Source organism: Cynocephalus volans, chromosome 5, assembly GCF_027409185.1.
Source record: "Cynocephalus volans isolate mCynVol1 chromosome 5, mCynVol1.pri, whole genome shotgun sequence".
Taxonomy (NCBI): Eukaryota; Metazoa; Chordata; class Mammalia; order Dermoptera; family Cynocephalidae; genus Cynocephalus; species Cynocephalus volans.
In genome coordinates this window covers 62,882,916-62,902,486 of record NC_084464.1, presented here as the reverse complement: position 1 = coordinate 62,902,486, position 19,571 = coordinate 62,882,916, and the positions used below count along the sequence as shown (strand labels likewise).

At 41.9% G+C, this 19,571-nt stretch overlaps 1 protein-coding gene across 1 annotated transcript in view; it reads right to left on the bottom strand.

Moving 5' to 3' along the window:
* Positions 1-16,837, bottom strand: part of PAQR8 (progestin and adipoQ receptor family member 8) — a 48,000-nt gene extending 31,163 nt beyond the window's left edge. The window contains exon 1 of the mRNA XM_063097628.1: positions 16,780-16,837. The gene's annotated coding sequence lies outside the window, so the exon portion shown is untranslated. The remainder of the gene's footprint in view (positions 1-16,779) is intronic.
* Positions 16,838-19,571: the final 2,734 nt, after the last annotated feature.

Sequence of the window (19,571 nt, the reverse complement as noted above, 5' to 3'; positions counted from 1 at the left end):
ACAGAGACCACATGCCCTGTGGGGCCACCATTGCACGATCCAGCAGATAGGCTTTACCGCCGCCACCCAGCTCCATTCCCAGCCCAGCCCAGTGCGCACAGAGTGGGGAGATGTCTGGCAGGGGAGGAGGAGGCTCTGCAGAAACCACACACCCTGTGGGGCCGCCACTGCGTGATCCATCAGGTAGGCTTCACCGCAGGCACCCGGCTCCATTCCCAGCCTGGTCTAGTGTGCTTGGAGCAGGGAGACGTCAGGCAGGGGAGGCGGGAACTCCACAGGGACCACACCGCTGCCGTGTGATCCAGCAGCCCTGCCCAATGCGTATGGAGCACAGAGATGTCCAGCAAGGGAGAGAGAAGCTCCGTAGAGTCCACACACCCTGTGGGGGGGCTGCCGCCCATGATCCAGCAGCAGGTAGGCTTCACCACCGCCACCCAGCCCGATCCCAAGCCCGGCCTAGTGCACACAGAGCAGGGAGACATCCTGCAAGGGAAGGGGAAGCTCTTCAGAGACCACACGCTCTGCGGTGCCTCGGCACATACCAGCAGCCCAGGCCAGAGCGCACAGAACAGGGAGAAGTCCAGCACAAGAGGTGGAAGCTCAGCAGAGACCACACACCCTGCGGTACTGCCCCATGATCCAGCAGCCTGGCAGAGTCCAAGCTGAGCAGAGAAGTGGTTCCCCGGGGAAACCCAGGACCCGAGGCAACCACACACATAAGGCACTAGTGGCCAACTGAGCAGTCACTGAGGTAGCCCTACCAAATTGGCAACCACAGCAACATCTTAGTCAGTCAATAGTGTCAAACCTGTGGACTGTGAAACCCCTGCCACACTGAATAAACATCAAAGAAAAGATACCAGAAATACGAAAAACCAAGAAAGTACACCACCAAAGGATAATAACTCTCAAGCTCTAGATCCTATATAACAAAAAGCCCTTGAAATGACTGACAAGGAATTTCGAGTGATAATTCTAAGGAAACTGAATGAGATACAAGAAAACTCAGCTAGACATCATGATGAAATGAGGAAAAGTATACAGAACCTGAAAGAGGAAATGTACAAGGAACTCAATGTCCTGAAAAAAATGTAGCAGAACTTGCTGAGCTGAAGAAGTTATTCAGTGAAATAAAAAACACAATGGAGAGTTTAACCAGCAGGCTTGCGGAAGTTGAAGAGAGAACCTCTGAACTTAAAGATGGGCTGTTTGAAATAACACAAGCAGACAAAAAAAAAAAAAGAAAAGAAAAGAAAAAAAAGAATCAAAGGTATTGAAGAAAATCTGAAAGAGATATCAGACAACCTTAAGCACTCAAATATCCAAATCAAGGGTATTCCAGAAGGGGAGGAAAAAGGAGATTGCACTGAAAACATATTCAACAAAATAGTGGCAGAAACTTCCCAGGTATAGGAAAAATCACAGATCTTCAGGTCCAGGAAGCTCCATGATCTCCAAATGTATTCAACCCAAAAAGGTCTTCTCCAAGACATGTTATAGTCAAATTGGCAAAACTCAAAGACAAAGTGAGAATCTTAAAAGCTGCAAGAGAGAAGCATCAAATCACCTGTAAGGGAGCCCCAATCAGGCTAACATCAGACTTTTCATCACAAACCCTAAGAAAGGAATGGGATGATATATTCAAAATACTAAAAGACAGAGATTGTCAGCCAAGAATACTCTACCTGCAAGGCTATCCTTCTGAAATGAGGGGAAAATAGTATATTTCTCAGACAGACAAGAACTGCGGGAGTTCACCACCACACGACCACCCTTACAAGAAATTCTCAAGGGAGTACTGGGTTTGGTTCCTGAAAAATAACTACCACTGCCATAAAAACCCAAGAAAAATCAAAACCCACTAGTATAATAAAAATGGCATTCATGAAAAGAAAACAAACAAAAAGGCTATCTACAACATAAGGAACCAACAAACACAGAAACCAAACAGTAAATCAGAAAACAAGGAACTAAAGACACCTAAGACAACTAAATAATAATCAATAAAATGCTAGGAATAAATCAACACTTTTCAATAACAACTCTTAATGTAAAAGGCTTAAATTCCCCAATCAAAAGACACAGACTGGCTGACTGGATCAAAAAGGAGGACCCAACTATATGCTGCCTACAAGAGACCCACCTCACCCATAAAGACTCACATAGACTAAGAGTGAAAGGATGGAAAAAGATTTACCATGCAAACAGAAAAGAAAAACGAGCTGTAGTAGCTATTCTTATACCTGACAAAATAGACTTTAAACTAAAAACCATAAAAAGAGACAATGAGGGACACTACGTAATGATAAAAGGACTGATCCATCAAGAAGACATAACAATCATAAATATGTACACACCCACTGTTGGAGCAGCCAGATTTATAAAACAAACTCTATTAGACCTAAAGAAGGAAATAGACACTAATACCATAAGAGCAGGGGACCTAAACACCCCACTGTCAATATTGGACAGATCATCTAGGCAAAGAATCAGCAGAGAAACACAAGATCTAGACAATACTCTAGACCAATTGGAATTGGCAGATATCTACAGAACATTCCATCCAACAACCTCAGAATATTCATTCTTCTCATCAGCACATGGATCATTCTCCAGGATAGATCACATATCAGGTCACAAATCAAGTCTCAACAAATTCAAAAAAATTGGAATTATCCCATGTATTTTCTCAGACTACAATGGATTAAAATTAGAAATCAATAACAAACGAAATTCTGGAAACTATACAAACACATGGAAATTAAACAGCATTCTACTTAATGACATATGGGTCCAAGAAGAAATCAAGCAGGAAATTAAAAAATTTATTGAAACTAATGAAAATAATGATAAATCATACCAAAACCTGTGGGATACTGCAAAAGCAGTATTAAGGGGGAAATTTATTGCATTAAATGCGCACCTCAGAAGAATGGAAAGATGGCAAGTGAACAACCTAACACTTCACCTTAAAGAACTAGAAAAACAAGAACAATCCAAACCTGAAGTTAGCAGATGGAAAGAAATCATTAAGATCAGAGCAGAACTGAATGAAATTGAAACCCAAACAACAATACAAAAGATCAATGAATCAAAAAGTTGGTTTTTTGAAAAGATAAATAAAATTGACAAACCATTAGCATGGCTAATAAAAAAAAGAAGAGAGAAGATTCAAATAACAAAAATTAGAAATGAAAAAGGTGATATTTCAACTGATTCATCTGAAATACAAGGAATCATTTGAGACTACTATAAACGACTATACGCCAACAAATTTGAAAATCTGGAGGAAAGGGATAAATTTCTGGACACACACAAGCTCCCAAAACTGAGCCATGAAGATGTAGAAAATCTGAACATACCAATAACAATAAAGGAGATTGAAGCTGTTACCAGAAGGCTCCCAACAAAGAAAAGCCCAGGACGAGATGGATTCACAGCAGAATATTACCAAACATTGAAAGAGCAAATGACACCGATTCTGTACAAACTACTCCAAAAAACTGAAACAGACACAAATCTCCCAAACTCATTCTTTGAAGCAAACATCATCCTGATACCAAAACCAGGTAAAGATATAACCAAAAAAGAAAACTAGAGGCCGATATCCTTGATGAATATAGATGCAAAAATCCTCAATAAAATACTAGCAAACAGAATACAGCAACACATACATAAAATTATTCACCATGATCAAGTGGGATTCATCCCAGGGATGCAAGGTTGGTTCAACATATGCAAATCAATAAATGTGAAACAGCATATTAATAAAATCAAACACAAGGACCATATGATCATCTCTATAGATGCTGAAAAAGCATCTGATAAAATTCAACACTCATTCATGACAATGACCCTCTATAAGTTAGGTATAGATGGAAAGTATCTCAACATAATTAAAGCTGTATATGCCAAACCCACTGCCAATATCATCCTGAATGGGGAAAAGCTGAAAGCTTTTCCTTTAAGAACAGGAACTAGACAAGGATGCCCACTCTCACCACTCCTATTCAACAATGTGTTGGAAGTACTAGCCAGAGCAATCAGAGAAGAGAAGGAAATAAAGGGCATCCAGATTGGAAAAGATGAAGTCAAACTGTCCTTGTTTGCAGATGACGTGATCCTATATATCGAACAGCCTAAAGCCTCTACAAAAACCTCCTGGAGATGATAAATGATTTCAGCACAGTAGCATGATACAAAATCAACACACAAAAATCAGTAGCATTTCTATTCTCCAATAGTGAAGATGCAGAAAGAGAAATCAAGAAAGCCTGCCCATTTACAATAGCCACCGAAAAAATAAAACACTTAGGAATTGAGTTAACCAAGGATGTGAAAAATCTCTATAATGAGAACTAAACCACTGCTGAGAGAAATTAGAGAGGATAGAAGATAGAAAGATATCCCATGCTCTTGGATTGGAAGAATCAACATAGTGAAAATGTCCATACTACCCAAAGTGATATACAAATTCAATGCAATCCCCATCAAAATTCCAAAGACATTTTTCTCAGAAATGGAAAGAACTATCCAGACATTTATATGGAATAACAAAAGACCATGCATAGCCAAAGCAACGCTGAGCAAAAAAAATAAAGCTGGAGGCATAACACTACCTGACTTTAAACTATACTACAAAGCTATATTAACCAAAACAGTATGCTACTGGCATAAAGACAGACACACTGATCAATGGAATAGAATAGAGAATCCAGAAATCAACCCACACACCTACAGCCATCTGATTTTTGAAAAAGGCACCAAGCCTATACATTGGGGAAGAGACTGCCTCTTCAGCAAATGGTGCTGGGAGAACTGGATATCAATATGCAGGAGAATGAAACTAGACCCATACCTTTCACCATGCACTAAAGTCAACTCAAAATGGATTAAAGAATTAAATATACACCCTGAAACAATAAAACTTCTTAAAGAAAACATAGGAGAAACACTTCAGGAAATAGGACTGGACACAGACTTCATGAATACGACCCCAAAAGCACGGGCAACCAAAGGAAAAATAAACAAATGGGATTATATCAAACTAAAGAGCTTCGGCACAGCAAAAGAAACAATTAACAGAGTTAAAAGACAACCAACAGAGTGGGAGAAAATATTTGCAAAATATACATCTGACAAAGGATTAATATCCAGAATATACAAGGAACTCACACAACTTTACAAGAAAAAAACAAGCAACCCAATTAAAAACTGGGCAAAAGAGCTAAGTAGGCATTTCTCTAAGGAAGATATACAAATGGCCAACAGACATATGAAAAAATGCTCAACATCACTCAGCATCCGGGAAATGCAAATCAAAACCACATTGAGATACCATCTAACCCCAGTTAGGATGGCTAAAATCCAAAAGACTCTGAACGATAAATGCTGGCGAGGTTGCGGAGAAAAAGGAACTCTCATACATTGTTGGTGGGACTGCAAAATGGCGCAGCCTCTATGGAAAATGGTATGGAGGTTCCTCAAACAATTGCAGATAGATATACCATATGACCCAGCTATCCCACTGTTGGGAATATACCCAGAGGAATGGAAATCATCAAGTCGAAGGTATACCTGTTCCCCAATGTTCATCGCAGCACTCTTTACAATAGCCAAGAGTTGGAACCAGCCCAAATGTCCATCATCAGATGAGTGGATACGGAAAACGTGGTACATCTACACAATGGAATACTACTCAGCTATAAAAACGAATGAAATACTGCCATTTGCAACAACATGGATGGACCTTGAGAGAATTATATTAAGTGAAACAAGTCAGGCACAGAAAGAGAAATACCACATGTTCTCACTTATTGGTGGGAGCTAAAAATTAATATATAAATTCACACACACACACACACACACACACACACACACACACACACACACACACACACACACACACACACACACACACACACAAACCGGTGGTGGGGGGAAGAAGATATAACAACCACAACTACTTGAAGTTGATAGACAAGCAAACAGAAAGGACATTGTTGGGGGGGGGAGAAGGGAGGGAGGTTTTGGTGATGGGGAGCAATAATCAGCCACAATGTATATCAACAAAATAAAACTTAATAAAAAAAATTAATAATAAATAAAAAATTAAAAATTAAAAAAATAATAATAATAAAAATAAAAAAATAAAAGAAAATAAAAGAAACACTTACAAAATAAATAAATAAAGTAAAATAAAATAGTAACATCCCAGATGAGACAAAAAATTGTTAGAGACCCTGTGAACACATAGCAGCATCTCAGAAGGTGGCAATACTTCTGGGGATAGAAGTCATAACAAATCATCATTAAGGATGTTTTAAACAAAGGGGGAAAAAGCTATGTGTATTAGTCCATTTCTGTTGCTCATAACAGGAATATTTGAACTGGGTGATTTATAAGAAGGTGAAATTTATTGCTTACAGTTTCGGAGGCTAGGAAGTCCAAAGTCCAGGGAACACATTTGGTGAATCTTCTTTGGTGGTGGTTTTACAGCCATGCAGGGTTCTCACATGGCAGAAAGTGGTGGAGCAGAGAGACTAATCTCTTCATTTACTCTACTTTTAAAAACCTCCAAAACACACCCATGACCACTATTTTTAATCTATTCACTATGGCATAGTCCTATAATCTAATCACCTCTTCTATGCCCCAACTTTCAATTATCATAATAGGATTTCTCACATTCTTAACAGTGTCACAGTGGGGGTCAAGTTTTGGGGTACACACAGTCCAAGGCATTCTGTCCCTGGCTCCCCAAAACTCATGTCCTTTTCACATACAAATATATTCATTCCATCCCCAAAATCTTAACTTGTTTCAACTTAAAAGTCCAAAGTTCAAAATCGCATCTGTGAAGTCAAAATAAGTTATCTTCCAAGATACAATGGTGGGAAAAACATAGGGTACATATTCCCATTCAAAAAGGGAGAAATAGGCCAAAAGAAAGGGGTAACCAGTCCTAAGTAAGTCCAAAACCCAGCAGGGCAGGCATCACATCTTAAAGCCGGCTAATAATGTACCGTGACTCTGTGGTTGGGTGTCCTCTGCACACTGGTGCGGGGTTTGGGTCCCCATGTCCTTGGGCAGCTCCGCTTCTATGACTTTCCTAGTCTCAGGTGATGCTTTTAGCTCTTGCAGGATGGCATTGCACGCTGGTAGCTCTACAATTTGGGGTCTCTGTGGCAGTCCCACTTTCATGGTTCCAATAGGCATGCCGCTGATGGGGTTTTTCTGCTGCAACTCCAACCCCACATTTCCTCTCGGCATTGCACTAGAGAAAACTCTATGTGGTGAATCTGCCCCTGTGACAGATCTCTTCCTGGGCCCCTGGGCTTTTCCATACATCCTTTGAAATTGAGGTGGAGGCTCCCTAGCCTCCACAGTTCTGGCATTCTGAGAGTCTGGAAACTTAACACCACGTGGATGCCACCAAGGATTCTGGCATGTATTTTTCAAAGCTGCAGGTCCAGCCACATCTGGGGCCAATTTAGCCACACGTGGAGCAGCCAAAGCAGCTGGGGTGCAGGTGCTGGTGCTAGAAGCAGTGTCCCTAGGTGGCTCTGGACAGCCAGCCCATGGAGGCTGCCTCATGCCTGTTCACCAAACCATTCTGTCTCCCTAGGCCTCTGAGCCTGTAATGGAAAACTCAGCCTCCAACATCTCTGAAACTAATGTCTTTAGCAACCAGTCCCTTTTGTTGTACCATTGATTTTTTTTTCCTGAAAATGCTCTCTGTTTCTCTGCCACACAGACAGGATGCCAATTTTCCAAATCTTTATGCTCTGCTTTCTTTTTATATTCTGGTATGCAGCTTACTGAATGTTCTGCTGCTTAGAAATTTCACCCGCCACATACCCTGGGTCAACACCTTTTTTAAGTCCACCTTCCAAAAAACTTTTGGGCATGAACAGAATGCAGCCAAGTTCCTTGCCAGTTCATAGCAAGGGTGATCTTTGCCCCAGTTTCCAATAAGTCCCTTCTCCTTTACATCTGAGATCTTCTAGAATGGCCTTTACTGTCCATATTTCTATCAGCATTCTGCTCACCATAATTTAACCAGTCTATAAAACATTCTAAACTCTCCCTGATTTTCTTGTCTTCTAAACTTTCACCAGCATCTCGGCTTTTTCTAGCCTTTTCCTCCAAATTCTTCCAGCCTCTCCTCAACATCCCATTCTAAACCTGTTTCCTCATTTTCAGGTATTTGTTATAAGCATCACTCTACTTCTCTGGTACCAGTTTTCTGTATGAGCAGTTTCTGTTGCTTATAACAAAATACCTGGAACTTGGTGATTTGTAAAGAAAATGAAATTTATTCCTTACAGTTTCAGAGGCTGGGGAGTCCAAAGGCCAGAGAACACATTTGGTAAAGGTCTTGGTGGTGGCAACAGTGACCCTGGGGTCTCACATGGCAGAAATAGGGGAGCAGAAAGAGACTAATCTCCTCACCATGTAATCCAAGAAACACCTATCGCACTTTGTGAATTGACTTGAACCTACACACCAAACCAAGATTTGGTGAATCAGTTTCTACCTTTCTGAAATGCCACCCAGTTTTAGTGACATTCTTGAACCTGTCTGGGTGACATTTTTGTACTGCAGCCAATTTAGTATTAGCCCATTCATGAAACTAATTCCGCTTCTCCAAATGCTAGGTTTCCTAGTAACTCAAGGGAATAATATCAATGCCTTTACCTTACTTAAGTGCAGGAATAGAAAAACTTAGATGGGGTTTCTGAAATTAATTCACCACAGAGAATATACATTTTCTAATTCAAGAGCTATTACATTTGGATCCCTGTACTGGCCACCAGCCAAAAAAAACCCAAAAACCCAAAAAATAGAGCCATTACGCTTCATCATTGACTTTACATTATCCTCCCCTTTCTTCCACATTTTATACAGCTTTACCAATTCTCTTTAGAATGAGTCTAAAAAGAACATGAGAAGATATCTTTCATCAACAAAAAGTTTCATTTCTCACAAAACTATGGTCTATTGGCAATATTCAGCAGAGTATGTGTATTTTATTTTCATCTTCAGCTGGTTGGGTTAAGTGTGGCCCTCTTCCAGCTACCTGATTGTAGACATATCTTGAACCTCCTGGATATTCTTTTGGACTCAAAAGAGCAAGAGTTAAGGATAAGGGAAATACATAGGTTTAAGATATTGATGAAAAACACCAAATTCTCTATTCTTTGAAAATAGAGATTTTTTTTTTCTCTTCTTTTTTGCTCTTTTTAGTCTTGGACTACATCACTCTAGAAGGATAAATGTCACCACCCCTACTGCTATCTGTGTCTCAAGACCAATAAAAAACTCTTAAATTAGTAACCCTAGCTCTGGTCTCCCTCAAATTCTCATATCCCAAAGAACTGGTTGATTAAAGTTAGGAACCAGGTCAGCCTGGAGAGGGAGGTGAGCTATTCTTGGTTCTTCTGTAGGTGTACTCTTCTCAAGGTGTCCTCTTCTCAAAATCTTGAAACAGCTTCCATTGTATATTAACATTCATCATAACTATTATTAGTTCACTCATTCAACAAATATTGCTTTAATATGATATTGACTCTTCCTCATATAGGAAAATAGGGATAGTTTATTAGCTACCTAGATGGCTCAGAAGTTTGTACCCTCCTGGACATGCAGAAAAGAAAAATCTTCCTTGAGCTAAAGGCTTATCTCAACCTGATCATCCAACTCAGTTGACTTAGTGCAGATAGCAGGTCTCCCACCTTTGGGAAAGTGTCATTTTTTAGTCATATGAAAGAATATGAAGTCTAATTTCTCCATTCTAAGCTTTTGAGTAGGTAATTAACTAGTATCCTCCTATTTACATGTGGCCTGAGCCTTGCTTTGGGCATGGTAATTTTGTCCTGTGCACAGGCATTAGAAAGCCATGATAATTACTTTCTCCATCCATATTTAAAGCCAAGTGTCATCTCTAAAACTTACTTGCAAACTGTAACCTGCATAAAGGCAGTGATTGCATTTTTGCTCATCATTCTATCCCCAGTCTTTAACATAGACCCTGGCATCTGGTAGGCCCTTAATATTTGATGAATGAATGAATAAATGAATGAATGAATGAACGAACAAACGAACAACATACGCTTTGGGTCCCAGACCACTGGGAAGTCCATCAAGATCTCACTCCATAAAGGTTAGTGTTCAGGTTCCTTCTTAGTCAGAACTACCCAAGCCACATTACAAATCTCAGCAATTTGTGGTATTAGGTATGACAAACAACCTGGACAAGGTTCCATAAAGTAGGTCTGGGCAGCAGAGGACTTTCCTCCCTCAATCACTGGGGGACAGAAGGTTCCAGCCACACACACAATAAAAGCTGAATGAAAGCTACAGGTACTAGGGCCATTTACACTTAAACTGACCCTAGAGACAGAAGTCTAGAAACTAGAGAAATGCCATGCAACTAGTACTGGGGCAATAGAGAGCACAAATAAAGAATTTGGACTTGCCGACAGAGCCCAGCTCTGCTCCTTGGGCAAGTCACAACCTCTCTGTATCTCAGTTTCCTCATCTGTGGAACGGGACTAATAACAGTATCCATCACACAGGCCTGTTCTGAGAATTAAATGAAGTAATGTAAATACATTTCCTGATAGTAGTAAGTGCTCAGTCAATAGTTATTATTTTTACAATGCTGAAAAGTCAGACTTATGCCCCACTTGCAGTTCTCTTTCTTCTCACAGGATCTGCTAAATCGGAAGAGGCAGAGAGGTACAATGTACAGAGCCCTGTAGTAGAAATCAGAAACCCTAGGTTTGAGTCCCTGTTTTTGCCATTTTCTTATTGTGACTTTGACAAATTTCTTACCCTCTCCAACTCTAAGTTGTAAACTCTTCATCTGTAAAAAAAAAAATCAGTATGCTGATATCTGCTCTCTAGCCTCATAGCACAGTAGCAAAAGTTATATATTTTTTTCTTATTGGTAAAATTTGAAAAGTTTATTAATCTAAAAAAAAAAGTCTAAATGAAAAAGTTCTATCAGAAGGTGTGAGTGGATTTTGTCTGACTTAAGCAATATACTGTATCTCAGAACTTGATTATAACTTATTTCATGCTTTTAAAATATTTATTTCTAAACCAACAAAATTATAAATGCCTTTCTTCATTTTGCTGTTCTAAATCAGCAGAATCATTAAGTCCATCCAATGCTTTCTATGTTGAGCAAAAGTCATATTTGACAAGGTATATAAAAGCACTTTGAAAACTGTCCAGCAAATGTACATACAGAAGCAATGAATGATGTTTAAAAAAAAAAAAGAAAGAAATAATGAATGAGATAAATTCACCAATATTAAACACCTCTAAGGTTCTAAAACAATGTTTTTCAAACTTTTTCGACCACAACTCATTAGAAGAAACATATTTTATATCACAAGGCAGCATATACTCATCAATAAAATAAAAACTTAACAAAACAATACTTTGATATAGTCATGTGCTGCATAATGATGTTTGAGTTAAAAACAGACCTTATATTCCACTGTGGTCCCATAAGATTATAATGGATCTGGACGTGCGCAGTAGGCTATATCATCTAGGTTTTTGTAAGTGCACTCTATGATATTTACACATTATGAAATTGCCTAATGATGCATTTCTCAGAACATACCTTTTGTTAAGTGCTGCATGAGTTGTATTTTTAATTCAGTTTTCTTCATTTTCTTTCTGATTTTAATGCAGGTCATTAATTTCACAAAGCAGTGGTCCTTGACCTTCAACTTACTGTGCAGCAGAATCATCTGAGGAGCATTTAAAAAATCAGATACCCAGGCCTTACCCACCAAATCAATGGGAGAGGCTGGGGCATCAGTATTCTTAGACAGGCCAGGTGATTCTATTGTACAGTCAGGACTGAGAACCACAGTACTGATGGTTTCTAGCTTGTAGCTAAAAAGCCAGTGTTATTTACATCCCTGTCTGCTACACATTCTCTGTGCCCAGAATTTTCCCCACCTTCCCCCTCCCCCTGCTGAAGCTCTGCCTTGTTACTGAGTTGATTACTCTACTCATATGGCTACAGTGTGTGTGAGGAAGACACAGAAAGGAATGCAGATCAAAGTGGAGCCTGGGCTTTCCCCACTCAGATGGCCGGGAAAACCCACACAGAGCAAAAACTAGAGAGGATTAGGGGTATTTTGTTAAAAGCGAAGGGACCCCTGCAAGAATTCTTTCCTCCAATAGGAGGGGCTAAGGAAAACCAAACAGAAACTGCCAGACCTTGCCCCCTCACACAGCACAGGAAGCTTTGACCTTGTGTAGAAAGGGACCTGAGAAGAGCCTTTGAAGTGTGGGAGATAAGCTCAGTCGGAGGGGGCTTCCTGGCCTGACTCTTTCTCCCTTTATATCAGGGACATAAGCATCCATGAATGCTGGTATCCATGAGAGGTCCTGGACCCAATCCCCCATGGATACCAAGGGATGACGGTATATTGTTTCTTGGTTCTTTACGAGTACATAAATCACTACTCAAAAAAGAGACAGTGCAAGAGAAAAAACACAACACTCCAGAAAAGGTATGGTACAACAATAATAGCCCCCATCCTGCAGTTATATATTACCTTACAATTCACAAAGTACTTTCCTATCCATTATCTCCTTTCATGGCATCTGAGGGCACAGTGGTATGTAATCGTGAAAGAGTTAATCCACCTCAAAAATATGAACACTATTGAGTGGTCCACCTGTTTAGCCTTCTCCAAGAAACTGAGGGAAAAGAACATGTAGTGAAATCCATATTATTCCTTAGCCCCGTAAGCCATTACGAGAAGAAATTTTGCTAATGCCTAATTATAAGTGAGCACATTACGTGAACTTCTGGAGGGCAAAGCCTGTGTCTTGTACCTCTCTGTTTCTAGAACTTGCTTGTCTAAAACACAGAGAACTCACACTAAATGTTGAACATTTCATGAAATATTATCTATTTCATAACAACCTCGATTAAAATTAAGACAAAGTTATTTTCCCATCTCCCTAATTTATATATATGTTAAATAACATTAATAAATTTGAAAAAAAATAATGTTGACATTTACAGAACAGCTGAGGACTTAGTGCCAGGCTACTCATTCTCCCCAATGGTTTACAAAACAAAGCAGAGCAAAACTCAAGTTTGAACTGAAAGGAATGCTTACCAGAATCATCCCTTTCAATACATGCCAAGAGAACTGTAGCTATTTCATTAGAATAATATTTTCATTGAATCAACGAAAAAAATGTATAGGAGAGGCTTTTAAGCTCTTTTTCCCCCCAGATTTTCACTACCACACTGAACTGTTATACCTAATAAAAAATTATAACAGGAATGTTCATTTAAAAATCTAAATTCAAAATATAATAACTAATTGTGATTGCTTTTAAGGTCACCCTTTAAAAACCCTAAAGAGGCCAGGAGGGTAAAAAACAAAATGTCTCATTCACATGTTCAGTTGCAAAGCCCAGAAGAATGAAATATCATTACCTGGGAAATGATAAATTTCCATGTGACTTCAAAGTAATTTTAACATGAAACTATCCATAGAAATAGCTAAACTCTACCCAGCACTCAATATGTGTTGGGCACTGAACTCTGTTCTATGTGCATAAATCTTATTTAATCTCCATCACAGCCTCATGAAGTACATACCCATTAGTATCTTCATTTTAAGATAAGAAACCGAGGCTGAAGAGGTGAAACAACTTGCCAAAGACCACAGCTAAATCGAGATTCAAGCCATGGCTATAGGAAGCTTTATGCTACAAAACCTGAAACAAATTGGGAATTGAGAAGGGGATATGTTCAGTTAATTTTTCCCACTATGTGCCATGGAATCCCAAAGTTGAAATGGATTTTCAGAAATCATTCTCCTCCCCTTGCTTCTGTAGATCTTTTCACATTAAAGTCAAGCACCAGGTATTGCCTACATATGGGGTAAATGGCTTTCTGAGTACCTTTTTTTATTTTGTGAGAAAACAAACCTTCATCTTTTTGTTTGTTTTGCTTTCTGTAAAAATCCAGTGATGAAAACTACCTAGTAAAGAGTATCAGGAAGGGAAAAAGAAAGGCTTATTTTCTCCAGTCCAATATGCCATAGATATAACAATAAAATGATAGGACTAATTATTGTATCCACATACCAGAGCATAAACAACAAAACGAGGATTGTACTTCAAAGTAATTACCTTTCAGTTCTAAACACATACACCATACCTTTACTGGATGCCCCTTGTAGAACTGCCAGTCCTTCAGGAGAATTTTCATTACTTTAATGGGCATATTTAGTATTACAATTTTGATTCCCCACCTCAGAAACCCAAGTTGGTGCCATGCAGTGTTTGGCTCTTTCCCAACTGAGTAAGTTTTGCCATCACTGAGGCAATTCAGTAAATGTGTTGCAAACTCTGAAGGCAACTCCAAAGCAGGAGCTACAAAATTATTCTCAGCACTGACAGCATCACTAGAATTAGTACACAGCTTGCCAAGAGGAGGCTTCTGAAGGGGAGAAATACTCATCCGAATGCATAAATACTGCCATATTTACTTTAAAATTTGGATAAAGAATCAGAAGCATCAGCTAGCTTGATGTCCAAGTGAATAAATATGCTTCTGCAATAATAATAATGATAACGCAGATCTCGGTGCAAGGTTCTGACCATTTGATAAGGTATATACACCCGCTTAATGGGAAAACAAAACAAAACAAAAGCCCGTACTGAAAAGATACTTGTAAAATGAATAAATCGCTTTCCCGTTAACTCGCATAGTTCTTGAAGAGATTTCTTTTTCATGAAGAAAAAAACAGACCCAACAAATGCTAGTATGCCAAAATAGTACGTGGGGGCAGTCGGTTAACTCGGTTAGTGCACGGTGTTATTAACACCAAGGTCAGTGGTGCGCATCTCCCTATCAGTCCGCTGCCCCCAAACAAACAAAACACCGAAATAATCCTTGGTCCTTCCAGGAAGCTCAAATCTCAGTGTGTGCATACAGGCCTCCCCTTCCTCCCCAAAGCCGAGGTATGTTCCAATGGAAAAATTCACTTAATAAGATTCCCAGGCCCTGTGTTTTCCTGATTTAGCTGTTACACCAAATAATTAAGCTAATTACCATACTTAACAATACAGGATAATATATGATAGTCAACATTATTTAACTAATTGTTGTTAATGAACAACAGGAAAATAAAACAAACAAAAAAAATCAGACCATGCCCTGGTCATTTGTTTTTAGATACGCCCTTGATACCCATCCACTGAGGTCCTAAGCCATCTGGCTCCCTTCCAGTTGACCCGGTCAAGGATGCAGCAGCTCAGGTGTGTGTACAGGCTTGGATGATCTCAACAGGGCAGTCAAGTGCACTCCACCTTCCATGCAGATAACTTCCTGTTAACTTCAGCAAGGGAGCCTTCAATGACAAACAATCCCAAACTGTACAGTACTCCTCGAATTTACTCGACTGTGGAATGCACTGCATTTATGGGCGTTTTTGTGAGTGTATGTGTTGCTGATTTTCCTCCAGTTTTTACTCAAAAACAACAGAGGTCAGATGCAAATACTACATGTGGATCTACAAATAATATACACCTTTATTATCTGAGCGATGCCTAACATACGAGATATTACTTGTACATTTAGAAATTTCACTCCGTAACTATTCTTTTTACCCCAGCCTCCTCTCATCGAGTCCCTGGGAAAAATCACTTTTAACCCAGCTCAGAAATATGGGATACAACTTACGGCAAGACAAAGAGCCCGCCCGGGCCCGCGGACCTCCCGCTTTTCTATGGTGCCTGGAGCGCCCACAGCTGCACTGGAAGCTTTGGTTAGCTACCTCCAGGTCCCCGCACCGGGTCAGCCAAGTGTCCCCCCCCGCCCCCAGGTTCCCAATACTCCTCGAGCCCACTGAGTGTGGGGTTCCCACCCATCCCGGCCTGGGTATGCCCGGTCTTGCTCTATTGAGTGAATGCTCTCTAGAGGTGTCCACGACCCCATTCCACCAAGGGGGATGCGTCTACATGGCTGACACTTTCCCTGTGTCCCTACTCTACCATCCTTCTCCGACCCTCGCCGCGGCGTTCCTTTCCCTCCAACACACCTCCCCTCACCCCCACATTCTCAGCACAACTCCGCTCCTGGCGTCCACCCTCTCAGAGAAGACCTCTCCGTCCTTCCCGAGAGAAGCCACATGCCTCGTTCCACCCACTCTTTCCGGGGCTCCCCTCCTTCGGGCTCCCCCTCCCGCCCCGGGCTTCCTCTCCTTCGCACTCCCCTGCAGGGTTCCGTTCCCTTCGCCCTGTGGAGGGCGTCCCAAGAATGCGGACCGGGCGCCCCTCGTTCTGCCCTCTCGGGCTCCCCACATTGCGATCCTGAGTCTCCCGCCCTCCGGCCTCAGTCTCCCCAACATCGCGGTACTGCACCCCTCCCCAGCTTTCCAGGCTCAGGCTCCGGGGCTCCCCAGTATTGTAATCCTGACACTCCCCTAGCCCTTTAGGGCTCCGGGGCTCCCCAACGCTACGGTCCTGACTCGCCGTCCGCCTTCCAGCTCGGGTTCTGAGACTCCCAACATCGTGGCCCTGACCTCCAGCTCCCGGGCTCGGGTTCCCCAACACTGTGGTTCTGGACTCCTCCAGCCCCTCCGGGCTCGGGTTCTGGGGCTCGCCAAAGTCGCGATCCTGCCATCCCCCGCTCCGGAGGTCGGGCCCGGGGCTCCCCAACATCGTGGTCCAGGTCCCCAGCCCGACCCGCTCCGCGCCTCCCGCGGCGGGACTCACCGGCAGGGGCGGCGGCCGAGCCCGTGCGCGCAGCCCAGCCCGGCCCAGCCCGCACCGCACTCCCGGCTCGGGCTCCCGGCTAAGAGCTGGCCTCGGGCCGCTGTGACCCGGCGGGCTGGACACTGGGGAGCGGCCGGGAGGAGGGGACCGCCGGGGGCGGGTGACGCCCGGCTCCGCCCCTTCCCGGCCGAGGGCGGGATGCGCAGAAGCGCACACACCCGGTAACCGCCCGAGCGGCGGCCGCCGCCGCTGCCGAGGAAGTTGCCTGACGCTGCTTCCTTCCACCGGGGCGCAGACCCTCGCGACCCCCTTTCACCAGAGGAGCTGGGAGAAAGAGACGCGTTAACCGCTCTCGAATTCTTTACAAGAACCCGTTCCTGGAGGCCATTTCCCAAGTCCCTCGGGAGGGGGAAAAACAACAAACTTCATCTGCGATCTCAAGACTGATTCAAATCCTGGCCTTCTTTCTCTCACCACCCTCATGTGAATATTCAAGATCAAGCCCATGCAATAAATCATGTTATAAAATACCACGAAGGCCCTTGCACACACACACCTCTTCATACCCTTGAGATTCACTCATAGGAGGTACAAGACTCACCTCTCCCATGACTTTGTGTCGCACAAACACACATCTTACACGGTCATGCCAAGGAACCCACTTCTACCCGTATATCCTCAACCCACAGCACAGTAGTAGGTCCTAGCCCACATATTGTGGGGGTGGGGAGGGGCAAGACGGGTTGGTCATTCTTCGCCCCCACAATGCTCTTTATTTTACCTTAAGAAAAATACACTTAAGAAGTAGGACCATCAATTAACAAATCAAATTGGCTTTGCTATTAATAAGTTGTCTTCGTCATCTGGAGAAAAGAGAAAGCGATCAGATCCTGGGGAGATGGCCTGAAGCAATGTTTCTGTAAAGAGATTTGTTTACCTCTTATTATTTTTCTGAGACACTCAGGCCTAATTCTGGTCTGTTGATTCCCAGCACTCTTCCCTTATTCCACCCTGTGGCAGTGACACGTCTAACAATATCTCACATGTGTACAATGCTTTTATTTTTCACAACATTTTATAATCCATTATTTTATTTATCCTCAGCAAAACATCACGAAGCAAAGCAAAGTACGTTTTCTACAGGGGTTATGTCAATTCCATAAATGAAGCAGTCACCTGGCATCTTTGAAGCAGATAGAGTATCAGGAGAAAGCTCAGGAGCCTGTCTTCAGGGCCACTGCTCTGCCCCCAGAATCACAGTCCAGCGCACATAGACACTAGTGAAAATGTCACAGTAGTCTTTTGGCAGCTTTGCCCTGTCAAACTAAATTACAGAGAGAGGCTGTCTAAAAGAATAATAAATTTAACTGGCAATGGAACATTGCAGTAGGAATAGACATGCCATAGTAAACTATGGTATCAGGGGAGGTAAAGGAAGACGAAGGATTTTAAAGCAAAAATGATGGAGAATTACATAACTGTTTTGGGATTATTGCTCTTGGCTACAGGGATCAATAACAAAAGTGACGCCAGTCTGAGTTTGGATAGGCAGTTGCTGGGCAGATGTCCTTGCAGAAACATTTTTTATTAAGGTTGCAATGGCCTCTATACAAGATGTAGCTTTGCAGGATCCTTTGTGGCAGATCTTGGTATCAGGCATAAGTGCATGAGAACTCCCACTGTAAGATCTGTGCACCGTGCACAAACCCCACACGTCAGGATGGCTCACCTCACAGAGACCATGAGACAGAGACCGATGCAATCAAGCAAGAGGAGTTTATTTCCAGCATGCTGCGGTCACTCAGCATTCAAGACAAAAGCGACCACGAGCCTTAAACACAAGAGCTTTTTATAGTTTTTTAGACAGACTTTCACAATAGGATGAGTTGTTTACTGTTTACAGGTTATCAGAGGTGACCTTTGGATTTATTGGTGGGCTTTAGCGAGCTGGTACCCTGATAAGGAACAGTGCACTTCCCAATCATTTATCTTCCAGGTGGCTTTTAGATAAAGAACTGGTCAGTCAGTTCCTGGAACCAGGTGGTGTTTTACTCCCTTCCTGGAATTTAATGTGTCTGGGCCTGCCTTACTTAAAATGGTGTTAGTTATGTTTTCCCATCTTTAGCAAGCATTAAATACAGAAGCAAATTAAGCATGTTAAAGTTATATTTTTTTCTACACCACCTTCAAGGCTTTTCCCCAGTTCTATTTATCAGTGTTATTTTGTTTTTGTTTTTAACACAAGTGACTCCATCTTGATTCTGAAAACTTTCGCAGCCCTCTGCCTCGCCCCCCACCATCTCTGCTTCATCCCAAAGGTGTCAGGGAACTCTCCTGCATCCTCAAAAAATTGAGCCGCCAATATTAACGGCTCAATATTAAAGGCATTCATCTTTTAGCCAGAGATCACAATTGTACAATAGAGCTGATTGAGAGGAAGTGAAAACTCCCTGTTCTTCTGCTCTGGGCCACTCTAGAAACAAGATTGCAGGTCAGCAAATCCGAAGGCCCACCCACAGGCTCAATCCAGTTGAACTGAACTGTCTGCTGAGAGCTGGAGAGACTGTGAAACGCGTTGCTGATTATTCTTGCAGCTTTTTTCTCCCTGAGAGTTCCTTTCTGTGGAGTGTGGAGAAGTCTTAACAGGAAACTAACAAGTCCTCTAATCCCTTCTCAGTGGTAAATGTTCTTTTCTCCCACCCTTTATCTAAAGGATGTATGTGAACATGCATATAAAGTGTAAATGTAACTGTTACCTGTGCTTGAGGAGATCTTGCTTATCAGTGACACCA